The following is a 12,610-nucleotide window of genomic DNA, read 5'->3' as shown; positions in this document are numbered from 1 at the left end:
TAGTCCAGGGCTAGCTGTTTGAGTAAAGATTGAGTATCGCTCCACCTAATGTTAAAGTTCTTTAACAGAAAGGTGTCAAAGGGGATAAGAAGATTAGAGGCCAAACATTCGGTAATCTCACTGGAGAGTTGCGCCCTGTGGTGTTTGTACATTTAATCAGTCTCCGCTTAGTTAAAGTGGGGAGTGCGAGCTCAGCTTGGAGAAGGTCAAAGGATGAAAAGAAAGGCTAGAGAGACAAGGAGGGGGCACAACAAGTTGCTTTTGTAGAAGACAACCCTAATCCTCATTTAGAGAGACAGTCTTGCAATGATAGAATAACTAGCAGGGACAAGAATGTCTAGGAGAACCCTGGATGAGAGGTTTAACCAAGTCTTGATCAAGAAGAAGCTTAAATTCCTATCCTTATATGGTAAGAGCTATTGGTATACTTAAAAGCTGCCAAGTACCAACTGAGAAGGGCACATCTTCAGACATGAGAGGCAAAAAGGTTGGAGGATGAGGCTGTGCTAGAAGGGTCTCTCTTCACAAGATGGGTGTGGCACTGCTGGCTTCTGGAGGTGTGATTATTCTGGGCCATTTAATCAGAGGCATAGAGGTGGTCAGAAATGAAGTGGTGACATTTATTTCTCACATGCAAAGAAAGGCGCACCAAAAGATAAGACCAGGTAAAGCAGATGCTAATTTCTGCAGCTCCTGATGGCAAGATACAATGCAGGTATATCAAGAAAGTTCCAGCTAAACCTGTAGCTAGTTATGAAGAAAACTGTGGTTGCTTTGAGTGTCATTGGGAAGTCAGGGTTCCTTTCAACAGAATTCAGCTTGACTTTATAGAGATGCCTATGTGCTGAGGTGCATACTAGTTGTGGTGTGCGTCTTTTCACAGTGGGTGGAAGCTTACCTGACTAAAGGTGCAGTCTTACAGTAGCCAAGCTGATACTTAGAGAGCTTAATCCGCGCTTTGGATTTCCAACTTCATTGGAGTTGGATAGAGGAACTCACTTTCATAGTGAGATCATGAAGCTATTTTGTACTGCCTTGCAGGTTGACCAGAGATTGTGCTGTAGCTGGCCTGAGGTGTCAGGCATTGTGGAGCAAATTAATAGAACCCTGAAGATGAGAATGGCAAAGGTGTGCTCCTCGACGTCACAGAATTGGCCTGACGCGTTGCCCTTGGTGCGGACGAGTTTGCCTAGCATTCCAGATAGGCAAACTGGACAATATTTGCATGAAATTATGATGGAGAGGGCGATGCGCTTGCCTGCGGTTTTATCTACAGCATTGATAAACTTCACCAATGATTTGATCCTTGATAATTGCAAGGGACTGGCTGATGTGGTCCGTTCTGTGTCTCACAAGATTGAAGCTGAGACTGCACCAACCTTGAAGGACCTCTACCACAACCTGTGTCCAGGGGACTTGGACCTGGTTCGGAAACACATGAGGAAGAACTGTCTTGACGTTGGTGAGGTCCGTGCCAGGTGATTTTGGTGCTATTTCCAAGAATACTCAAATACTGTATGAACGTCATTGTGCAACAGTATGAGGCAGAGAAAGAGATTTTGCATTGATCCTATTGCAGTCACAATCCAAACTCATTTGAAAATGGAATCTGGGTATTCGAACCGTAGAACAAAATGTGTAATAGGCACACTTATAGTAGGAGTAATTATAGTGGGGTGGGACAGCCACACCTACCACTTCTAGTACAAAAGAGGGTACATTAGGAGCTGACAGTGCTATGATAGATCAGACTATTCGCTTGTTGCACGTAGATTTGTCCAAAGGGGATTATAATTTGAATGCGTATGCGAAATTGTTGTATGAATTTGTGAATACAATGGATTTGAGAGAGTGCAATGTTTCCATGCAGTTACCTGCGTCTGTTGAGGAGGATACCATCATTTGCCTATGACGTATTGTATTACTTGTAACTTGCTGCGTAGTATATTTTATGGTAAGATAAATTAGGAGTACTATTTCTCAAATTATGATGTGGTGCTTTCAGAGGTTCAAGCTTACAAGCATCTGAATAAGTAGGAATATTATAAGCAGGAAGAGAGAGTGGGAAAGTATTTCATACATACTATTACATTACACACGGCTTATGCACATAGACATAATTTGACATGCAAGCTGACTGACAAAGAGAAGACGTTTGTATATCAAGTAGAGGATAGACCTAGGCCATTGGCAATTAAGCTTAACAATAGAAAGGGACATTTCGAATGGACCAAGGAGGAGAGAGAGCTCACAAGGCCAAGGGAAGTTACGGTCCAATAGCTTTAGATTGGAAACAGCGAGGAAAGCTTTGCATTAGGCAGGTAAAGACATACTATGACAAGATCTTTGTGGGACAGAGTGTTTGTGGCCACCTTTTCATAATTGACGCCACTGCAAAAAAGTTCTTAGAAGAAGCGGTACAAGTGGGGCCAAATGTGTATTTTGTGTGTGGAAAAAATGTCTATGACCGATTGCCATTGATTTGGTAAGGCACATGTGGAGGATCGGAGATGTGTTTGGAGCACTGATACCAAGTTTGGGAGTGGTTCTGAATGATGTTAAGATTAGGAAGTTGTCAACAATAGTGGCTAAGTTGTCAGTCAATACAGCTCAGTCATTACTATTTGTAGATGAAGAAATGGTCTCGATAAGAGCTATAGTGATGCAAAACTGTCTTCGTTTAGATGTGTGATTAGCAAAAGAAGGCGGAGTCTGTAAAACGCTGAGGATTCAACAGTGCTGTACTTATGTCCCAGATCATAGTAAGAATCTGAGGAAGTATATAAGTAACATCACTGAGATACATAATGAAATACATGATTTGGCAACAGAAGGAGTCTGAAGCAAGGTTGGTAAAGGATTTGGGAAGGTTGGAAGTCCGTTTTCAAACCTCTGTAAGGGAATTCCTAGTTATATCTTGAAGCTAATAGCAATAGTTGTGGTTTGTGTCATTCTTCTGATGGGGACAGTAAAAGCTTACAAATGGCATAGATCCAGACACGTTGAGAATTCTCTTAGAGAGAGAGAGGGGAGACTGGACAGACTGCAGGACCGTCACTATAAAAATCTCAAGAACTTGGAGACGTAATGTCACGGAAGACTGGCTACGACTTCTGTCTAGGTCGGTTCTTCCTACAGAGTGTAATGACACAAGTGATCAATGGGGGGGGGGGGGAATGATAGACAGCAGATTTTGCTCTTTCAGTTGTAGGGGTGCATTATAATCATGAGTAGTTTGCGCCTGCATATAATCTTTTATTGTGCTAATATTTGGTCATTAGATTGTGTAATGGAATAACGTGGCAAATGAAGTGTTAAGTATATTTCAATGTAAACTCAAAGGACACAACGTGAAATTACATGAAAACGTTATCTTGTAGTGCTCATGTGTGTGGTTAACGAACATCCTCACAATTAGTGTGCTTATGTAACATGCTAGTGAATATGCTCCGTAATAATGTTCACTAATACGTGTGCTTTCTGAAAAAAATGTCATTTCTTATGTTGGCCAAATTAATATTTCTCCCTGAGACTCTTGTGTTAAGTTTTGCTAGTAAAATTCATGTGTATGCAGAATTTGTCTTTCTCATGTTTCAGTTACAGGTGAAATAATTCATCTTGTTAGTTAGAATAATGTCTTTGTTTTAGGAGTTAGGCTTAGGGAGGAGAAGATACATTGAATGGCGATACTGATAATGTGGGATGGTGTTCTTTCTCACTAGAGAGAGCCTGGGAATCAAGGTAATTTAGTCAAGGCCTGGGAGCATTGTGGCTGCATGAAAAGTTACCTATGAGGGGGTGTCTCACATGGATGGGGTTATGTTATGTAGTATTGTGAGATGTTCTTTCTATTCAGTCTTGTATTGGAGATAGGGACCTAGACTTCTGGCTTTCCATGAGGAGGAGAGCATCTTAGAACAAGCTCTGTAGCTTTATGCTACTTGACCCATTCAAAGTTAATGGACTTCTTAGGAGGCCTTCACTTGCTACCACCTTTACAGAACATGAATTGGAAATGCTAAGTATGGATGTTGCGCTAGTAGTAGTAGTGTAGGGACAGATTAAATGCTTTTACCTACAAACCTTCAATGAAGAGAACTATTGACATCAGTGGCGTCATATCCTGTGTCCTGATTCTAGAATTGGTCATTTTATGCATGCTGCCCCGTCTTAACTTTACTCGTAGGTTTGGCTTTGCATTAGTTCGAATGTATTTTTACACCCTCGTCTTGAGGTGTTTGTATGTTCAACTGTTTTTGGCTTGTAATAAACTTACAAACATTTGGACCTGAGTCTGCAATTCTTCGGAGTCATGGTTCACTGGAATTGTAATGCATAACTGGCCAATGATTTTTCCTCCCCTCCACACTTCCAAGCAGACAAAAAGAGACATCGGCCAGGGGTTTTTGAAAAATATTAAACATGGAACCCGGCCCATTCTCTAAGCTACCCCATGCACCTCTCCCTCTTCCTGTTCAACTTTAAAGCTCCACATCCCCTTTTATGCCCTTTTTCTCCTTTTGCCGCCACAGCCTCTATGTGCATTGTCTCATCACACAGAAGCTGCCTGTCTTCTGGAGTTTACTTTTAGCATTTGTGGAATTCTGCTCTGTACCAATTACACCCCATCCTTAATGCCCTTCCAACCAGTTCTAAAATACAAACTAGACTTGGTTGAGCCTTGTCCTATATTTATAAACCCACCTAATCGAGGTATGTTCTTGCCTCCCCCAAACACGCCTTCAAGTCTTTCTTTCCAATCCATGTCCTATTCAACTACACTTACTGGGCTGTAACTTACGGGTGTACAGCAGGTGAAGTGGCACTGTACCCCAACAATACAACTAACACAGATGAATCCTTTAGTTCACTTCTCTTTGAGAAGCACAAGCTCCCATTTCCTTGCACTGCAGCTAATGACACGCTGGCTAGGACGCTGCATTTTATAAGTTAAATATGTAGTGGCTGCTGGTATTCTCACCTGAAAACTATGAGGACATATCCTTCTGAAACAACAACAACTTCATTACTGATCTTCTATAGCGCCTCTCCCTTTCCAGTCCCTTGCATCTGCACTTCCACAGGACTATTTTCCATTCATGCAGCAGATATAGTGGCACCTGGATACGGTGGCTTCCGGGACCAATTGACCACAAGTTAATGCTTCATTTTAGATTCTAAAAGCCCTTAAGGAGCCTAGTTCCTTCCTTGAACAGAGGCCATTGATGGAGCAAGGATTTGCATGTGAAGCGACTTGCTTGTATTCATGAACCTTGAATAACGTTAATGAATTAATCAACATGTTTGCTTTACTAATATCACATTTTACATAAACATTTGGGTGTCCGAGTGAAGCTTGCTTATGTGTTTTTACTAACTGTAATACGCTTGCATCTAAGATGGCTGCTGCTACGCGAGGGTTTCTACTGCGCATGCGTCTGTCATACTCACGTTACATGACGTATTCTTTGCTTTGGAGGGAATCTGTTGCTTCTGCGCACTAGAACTAAGATGGCTGTTCTGTGTCCTCACATGCGAGAAGCTTGCTAAGCTGTTCGTTTTGCCTAATCCTTTATGCTTTATTTAAATATAAAATAATGGGTATAGAGTAGAGATGCATGGTATACAGTGTATTCATTTATTCTGTGTTCTAAAATTATTTCTCTTCTACTTTTCATGTATCGTAATCTTTGGACCTGGGAGGTGGTATTACTCCATCTTGAAAATCAATCTGCGCATGTCAAGACTCCAGAGGGAGCGGAAATCATTTGTCATTGAATTTGAGTCAAGGACAGTCTCAGCCAAGATGCGCCTGGGAAGATCAACTAATGACCCCACTAGAGGAAGACTAAATGATATACAATGTATTTACCAATAGAACATTCATTGTTAGGTGGAATAAGATGTCATGTGAAAATAAATTGATGGGCGGAAACATATAATTAATATTCAACACTGAGGTATCAAAATTTGGTGTGGTGTGATGACCTTTCCTCACTCTTTGACCAATCAAATTTGGGAATCCTTACACTTGCAACATTGGGGGGTGGTACACTGACCTGGAAAATAGTATAACTAGGGTAGGCTTAGTTAGTTAATTTGTCCGACTTGTCCGAATAGCTGACCTGTCACTGACCCAACGCACTCAATAGGTGATCGAGAGCAGAGGGGCTGCGGAGCACTCTGTCAGAAGATTCGTTGATCCAATTGGGGTTCTGGGAAGTTGAGGTGCTGGAGAAGCACTTTATTGGTGAATTCGATAACCCAATCGGGGTTCTGACTGTTAGCTGCAAAGAAGGAGTAGCGCAGGCGTTGCAACTGAACTGCGGGTGCCGGTCTTAACCTTTGGTGGTCCTGTCCTGATCCAAATTTGGTTTTCCTGTCCTGATTCTGATCTGCACCTGCTGGCCTACTGGCAACTACAACTTTTGGGGTTTCTGTCTTTCAACTGACCCGTGGCCAGTGTTGGTCTTGACACCACTTTAGGTAAACAAAAATCTGTGAGGGTTTGTCATCGTATATCTTGTTCCTTCTCTTTACCTTCCCTATTCGTGAAAGCTTTGATTATATATATGTGTGATCCCTTTTCTTACCCACCCTATGGTTAAAATCTCTAAGAAAAAATATTGAATAGCATGTTCTTTTTTTCCTTACCCTTCCTTTTAATAAATGATCAATTCGTTATGATTTGATAGTGTGTTCCATTTTCTTACCGTCCCTACAGTTGAATGATAAAATTGTCTTTTTTATATTATGTTCCTTGTCTTACTCTCCCTTTAAATTTCGTTTGAATATATAGCATGCTCCCTTTTCTTACCTTCCCTTATTTGTTAAATGATTAGTATAATATATCTTTTGCATAGTTATACATTAATTCTGATTTTCATTATTGAGAGTCTTTTGGTGTTTAATCACTGGATCATGACCATTTATGAAATTTAGATAAAGAGTTTAAAACATCCCGAGTCTGTGGTTATTATATGAGTGCAAATGCTATTGTTTATTGAACTATCTTTAAAACTAACTCCCTGATCCAATAGGTTACAGGTACCAGCGACAAGGATTGGTAAGTCAATGGTATAGGACCTAGTAGGTAAAAATATCTGGTAGTAGAGCGAAGGTTACCTGATAAGTAAATGAGTTATTGATTATGGGCCTAGGTGAGTATGGTAAAATTATAGTCGGGTGACCTGCGCGCTCCATCACCTTCACACAGTCTACCCCACTGCTCACTTCCACACATTTTGTACTTGGCTCCGTTGTTAACTTCAAAGTGTCCTCTTTCACGCCTGTGCTATAATAACACCATAAGCAGCTGTCACCTTTCTTTGACTGCACCCCTCTCCCAACACACCTCTCCATTCCGTCCAGTCCGTAGCTAGCGCAGCTAAACGTCCTGGCCCATAGGTTCCTTTAGTGCAGCAAGTGCAGTGGCACCGTGCACCAGACAAACCTATTAACCACACACTTATGCTTCATATCACCCATCTATATGACCTCTCGCATCCCTAGAGTTGGCTCCCCATTTCCAAGGGCATAGCAGGTGCAATGGTGCCACAACATCGTTCTCTCTCACATGTGCTCGTCATCTGAAACCATGCTTGCTGTGCTTTTTTTCACCCATGTTACTTGAAATCAACCACAAACCGCAACTGTTATCTTTCTGGGGGACCACCCCCTCTCCATCTTCCTGTTCCACATGAAACTTTCACAACCTCCTTTCACGCTCTTTTTGCCCATTTGCTGCCACCACATTCCATTCCATTTTAACAAAATTCACACGCTGCTTATGCTCATGTTCAATTCTGTTCTACACCCATTACACTCCATACTTCGTGCCCTTCTAGTCCATTCAAGAATACAAGCTTCGCTCTTTCACACAAAGTGTCCTCTTCATACAAAAGCAACTACTAAGATATGTTGGTCTTTCCTGTCCTACCCCACACTATTACAGCTACTGGGCTGTAAGTTCATCATCACGTGCAATAGGTGCAGTACCACTGTATTCCAAAAATTCAATACTTTACGAACAAATGTTCGCAAAGCCACCAGCTCAGCACTCATAATACAGGAACATAGCTGGTTACATCGCATGCGTTTAGAACACATGCGATTGCAATGCGGTCGTTACAACGACCACGTTGTTACATCGCAGTACCATTACAATGCAAGTCTTTACAACGACTTGCTGTAGGGGGGCGCTGGACTCAGGAATAGTATAATTTACCATTCCAACTCCAGTGTGTGCAACAGTAGGGAAGGTGTTGGAATAGTAAATTATACTATTCCTTAGTTTAGAGCACATCCTAGAGCAAGTTTGTAGTATTCTCACATGATGTTTCATTCCCTATGTTTCTTCACTTTAGCTGCTCAGCCTGTGTGTGTCTACTCTGTATGGAATGTTGGTGAGTGGACCTTCACTAGAATGCCTGGGTGACTGGATGAGGTGTGACAGTTGGTCAGAGAGGCTGAGCAGCTAGCAGGCTGCTCCTGGTGGGACTGTGAATTACCATCTACAAGACTTTTACCACCTGTTAACACCTTGTCTGCTAATGGTTTTCCCCTCCTGTGCTGATAGATCTAGAACCCTATTGTTCATGACGAGCTCAGCTCGTCATGGGCACAGCTCAACCGTGCCTCATGACGAGCTGAGCTCGTCATGAGCATCGAAGGGGTGAACTTACTTCTGAATAAACCTACTTGGTTTACATCATACCAGCGTAGCGTGGTTACTACATTAATTTTGGCAACGAGTTGGAGACCTTCCCACGCAAGAAGCCTGAAAGAAGTGGAAATGTGTCCCTCAACATGTTGGGAAGAAGTAACCACAGAGAGCAGACGTCTAGCACAGTGAACAGTAAAAAGACAAAAGAAACAGGAGCCACAAGATGAAACTAAGAACCTCTAGATTCCACAAAGTAAGCAGCCACAAAAGCAACATAAACAGCACGCCAAGAAGCCCCACCAGTGTCCATCAGACCGGACAGCCCCTGCCCAAGCGTGCTGTGTGTGGTTCACCTGGGACATATGGACATTAATTGCGTATTCAACAGAAGTAAGCGTGATTTATTTACTTGTATTTAGCTCTTGTAAATATAATGAAACCTGCAAAAGGACATTTTTTAGGAGAGATTCTGCGCCAGCTAAAGCGTGTTGTACACTGTTTAGAGAGGCCAATGATGCTGTGCAGAGTGAAGCTACAAGTGCTTTGGTCCTCTTCATCTACTTCAGTGATGCTGCGCTGATTGGACTTTCAACTGTTGTGAGGTTCCCAAGTTTACTTATAAAGGCTGCGTAGGGTGATGTGCCTACATTACGTTTTCATGTGTCACCAGCGCTTTCTACATGTACACTTAACTTTACAGTTGGTCCTGCACAAGATTGGACAGTATGCTGTGGTCGTTTTCCATGTGGAGATTTCACACCATGAGGATATTTTGGGATTTTCACGTGGTATCATTGACAATCTTCAGGCAATGTTCCCATATTGAGTTTCCCTTACATTAGGGATGTTTCCTTGACAATGGTTAGCGGTTTGACATAATTCTTTCCATGAGGAATGGTCATTGGGTTTGTTACATGTCATTACTCGTGCCTCTTCACAGGGGTGTACCCTTACACGGGTTGTGTCTTCCCTCACATGAGGGAGAGCCTTACATCAGGGTACGCTTTGAATTTTATTGTCAAATTTTGCACCTAATTACATTTGTACCCTTACGCGAGGGTGGTGTTTAGGCTTAATTACATTTGTACCCTTACACAGGATTAGTGTTACCTTACAAGAGGGTTGGCTCTACCCCAGGGTAAGCTTTGGGATTTTTATATCCAATTTTACAGTTTACATCACGGTTTACATTACGTTTTTACCCTTACGTGAGGGTGGTCATTTTGACAGGTTGCAGGGGTGGGTCCCTGCGTGTGTAAGACACCTTGTGCCGCACGATAGATTGATGCAGGGTTATATTCCCTACGTGCCTCCCCACATGGAGAACACTTTACATTTTACGAAAGATTGATGCAGGGTTATATTCCCTACGTGCCTCCCCACATGGAGAGCACTTTACATTTTTGTTGTCCCTTAGTGAATAGTTTGGGGCAGGACGTAGGATTTAAGTCCCATCTGTCCACATTACTTGTTTTCCTACATGGGAGGACACATGATTTTTTACATTGGCGTCCCTTATTTTAGTTTGGGGCAGGACACTGGGTTTGTTTTTTTAGCCCCTCTTGTCCACATGACTTGTTTCTCCACAAAGAGCACAAACGGTTGTCCCTTGTTAATGGTGGGGGCAGGATTTTGGGTTTCAGTCTCATTATTCAACATTACATTTTCATCTATATTTATTTTATGTATTTGAGAAGGGGGATGGTTATATTGTATTTAGTAGCCATCTTTCCTTCTTGTCTTGGGTTCCTTTCCCTCTCGTGGTGCTGTGTTCCCGTCATCCCTGGGTCTGGACTTTTGACTCTGTTTTAAATAGTTCATTTCCTCCTTATGACCTTCCCTTCATTTTGGGTGTGGACTATTTATGTATAATGTACATTTATGCCTATAGTTAATTGCATGTTCATAGTTATGCATTTGCTCTTTCTTCTGTTCATTAGGGAAGAGGTATGTAGTATTCTCACATGATGTTTCATTCCCTATGTTTCTTCACTTTAGCTGCTCAGCCTGTGTGTGTCTACTCTGTATGGAATGTTGGTGAGTGGACCTTCACTAGAATGCCTGGGTGATTGGGTGAGGTGTGACAGTTGGTCAGAGAGGCTGAGCAGCTAGCAGGCTGCTCCCGGTGGGGCTGTGAATTACCATCTACAAGACTTTTACTACCTGTTAACTTACTTCCAAATAAACCTACTTGGTTTACATCATACCAGCGTAGGGTGGTTACTACAAAGTTGTTGCAATGACTTGCTTTACAATGGTACTGCGATGTAACAATGTGGTCGTTATAACGACTGCGTAGTAATCGCGTGCGTTGGAACACATGCATTGTGATGGCTGTTGCCCACATTATAGGGTTGAGACCTATTGGCTTTGACAATGCTTGTTGTACATTGAAATCATTGTAGATGTCAGACGTGTGGATTAGTGCTCACATGTTACAAGGTCACAGTGACCCTTAAGCTCAACAAAGTAACTGCGTGTGCCTGTGGAAGCTTCACCAATCTAGCAACAGCTCACTTAAGCTGTAATGGAGAATTTAGCAGTGTTCTGGATGTGTGCACAGTTCTGTCTATTTGTATATGGAATAGCGTAAACTGTTGTCACCTATCACCAAGCACTCTCACGATATGACCAAATGAAACCAAAAATAGCAATTAGTACTGAACAAGGGGGTCTGGATCTGTGAGTTTAGCTCTATTAAAAGGCACGAAAATCCCCAAAAAACTGCCGATTTTTTTCTCCTGGCTCACAACTCCTTAAGGCCAACTGCACTTACACAACACCATTGACTGTATCTGACCTCAAGGAATCTCAGAGTAGAGTTGAATTACGTAAAGAAAGCCTTTAGAAAATTAGAGGTGGGCGAGTCCACAAAATAACAGACAGAGCTGAGCTACAACCGAAGCAGTGGTCTGGAAGGGCTCTAAGAGCCCACGCACGAGCCCAGTCCGGAAAATGTTTGGCACGCAAATAGATTAAGAAACTCACAAATAAAAATAAGATTTTTTTTTTAACATGTGGAAGAGTTTCAACTTAGTACATGGGTTTACATCACTGCATTGAGAGGTGTTTAATAAAAGTGACAATTCTCAAACATGAACTTAAAAATATTCATGCCCAGGTGTGTAGTTAGGGGGGAGGGGTAGGGGGGCGGCGGGGACAGTCCACCCCATGTTGGTTCAAGGGGTGTAGCAGGGCACTTTTAAAGTGAATCTTAGAGGGTAATTCACAGCCAAGATGGCTGGACTTCACAGATTATGAGCATGACAGGTACAGTGGCAAAAGCCAGAACGTAAGGATACTAGAACCAAACAAAAAGACTCAGTGAAAATCAGGTAGAAATGACTTATAACTAAGGAATAGAAACAATTCATTCTTGGTTGACAAAAAAGGCTAACAAAGGTTTGGTATTTTTGTTCTGTGTGGTAGAAAAACAAATCAGACTATGGTGCGGATCTTTCAAAAACCTATTGTATCTGCACCTGGTCAATCTCCTATTTGTGACCTCTTGTTTGTGCTGTAAAGCAAGTGCAACACATCTGTGATATCTCTTACGCAAGTTACTGGCTCTTGAAATGATAAAAATCACCATTCTATAGTTAAATATACCATTCAGGGCCAGCTTCAGCATTGAGGTCAAGTGACTACAATGTTGGTATGCTTCTGTAAAACAAAAATCTGCCTTTTCTGGACCCTCTTTCTGCTGGCCTTATAGCTCTGTGTACTTTTCCCTAGCTAACCAGAAGTAAACTGCCTGTGCTCCCCATCTAAACATAGTTAAATTGGCTTATTACTGATTGGCACAATAACCTTGACAGTAAATCTCTACTATATGGTGGAGAAAGTGCAGCTAGGTCCTATAAGTTAAATGTCAGTTGTGGACTGCAAAACCTATTGCGTCATCCACCCCAGTGGCAGTAAAGCTATGGCATCAGGCCTACCCTG

The 12,610-nt window shown here is 42.1% G+C and overlaps 1 protein-coding gene across 1 annotated transcript in view; it reads right to left on the bottom strand.

The window, feature by feature from the left end:
* SLX4IP (SLX4 interacting protein) overlaps positions 1-12,610 on the bottom strand; it is a 616,355-nt gene that overhangs the window by 51,658 nt on the left and 552,087 nt on the right. The gene's annotated exons all lie outside the window — the stretch shown is intronic.

The sequence above is a fragment of the Lissotriton vulgaris genome, chromosome 6 (assembly GCF_964263255.1).
Source record: "Lissotriton vulgaris chromosome 6, aLisVul1.2, whole genome shotgun sequence".
Classification (NCBI taxonomy): domain Eukaryota; kingdom Metazoa; phylum Chordata; class Amphibia; order Caudata; family Salamandridae; genus Lissotriton; species Lissotriton vulgaris.
This window is presented reverse-complemented; position numbering and strand designations above follow the sequence as displayed.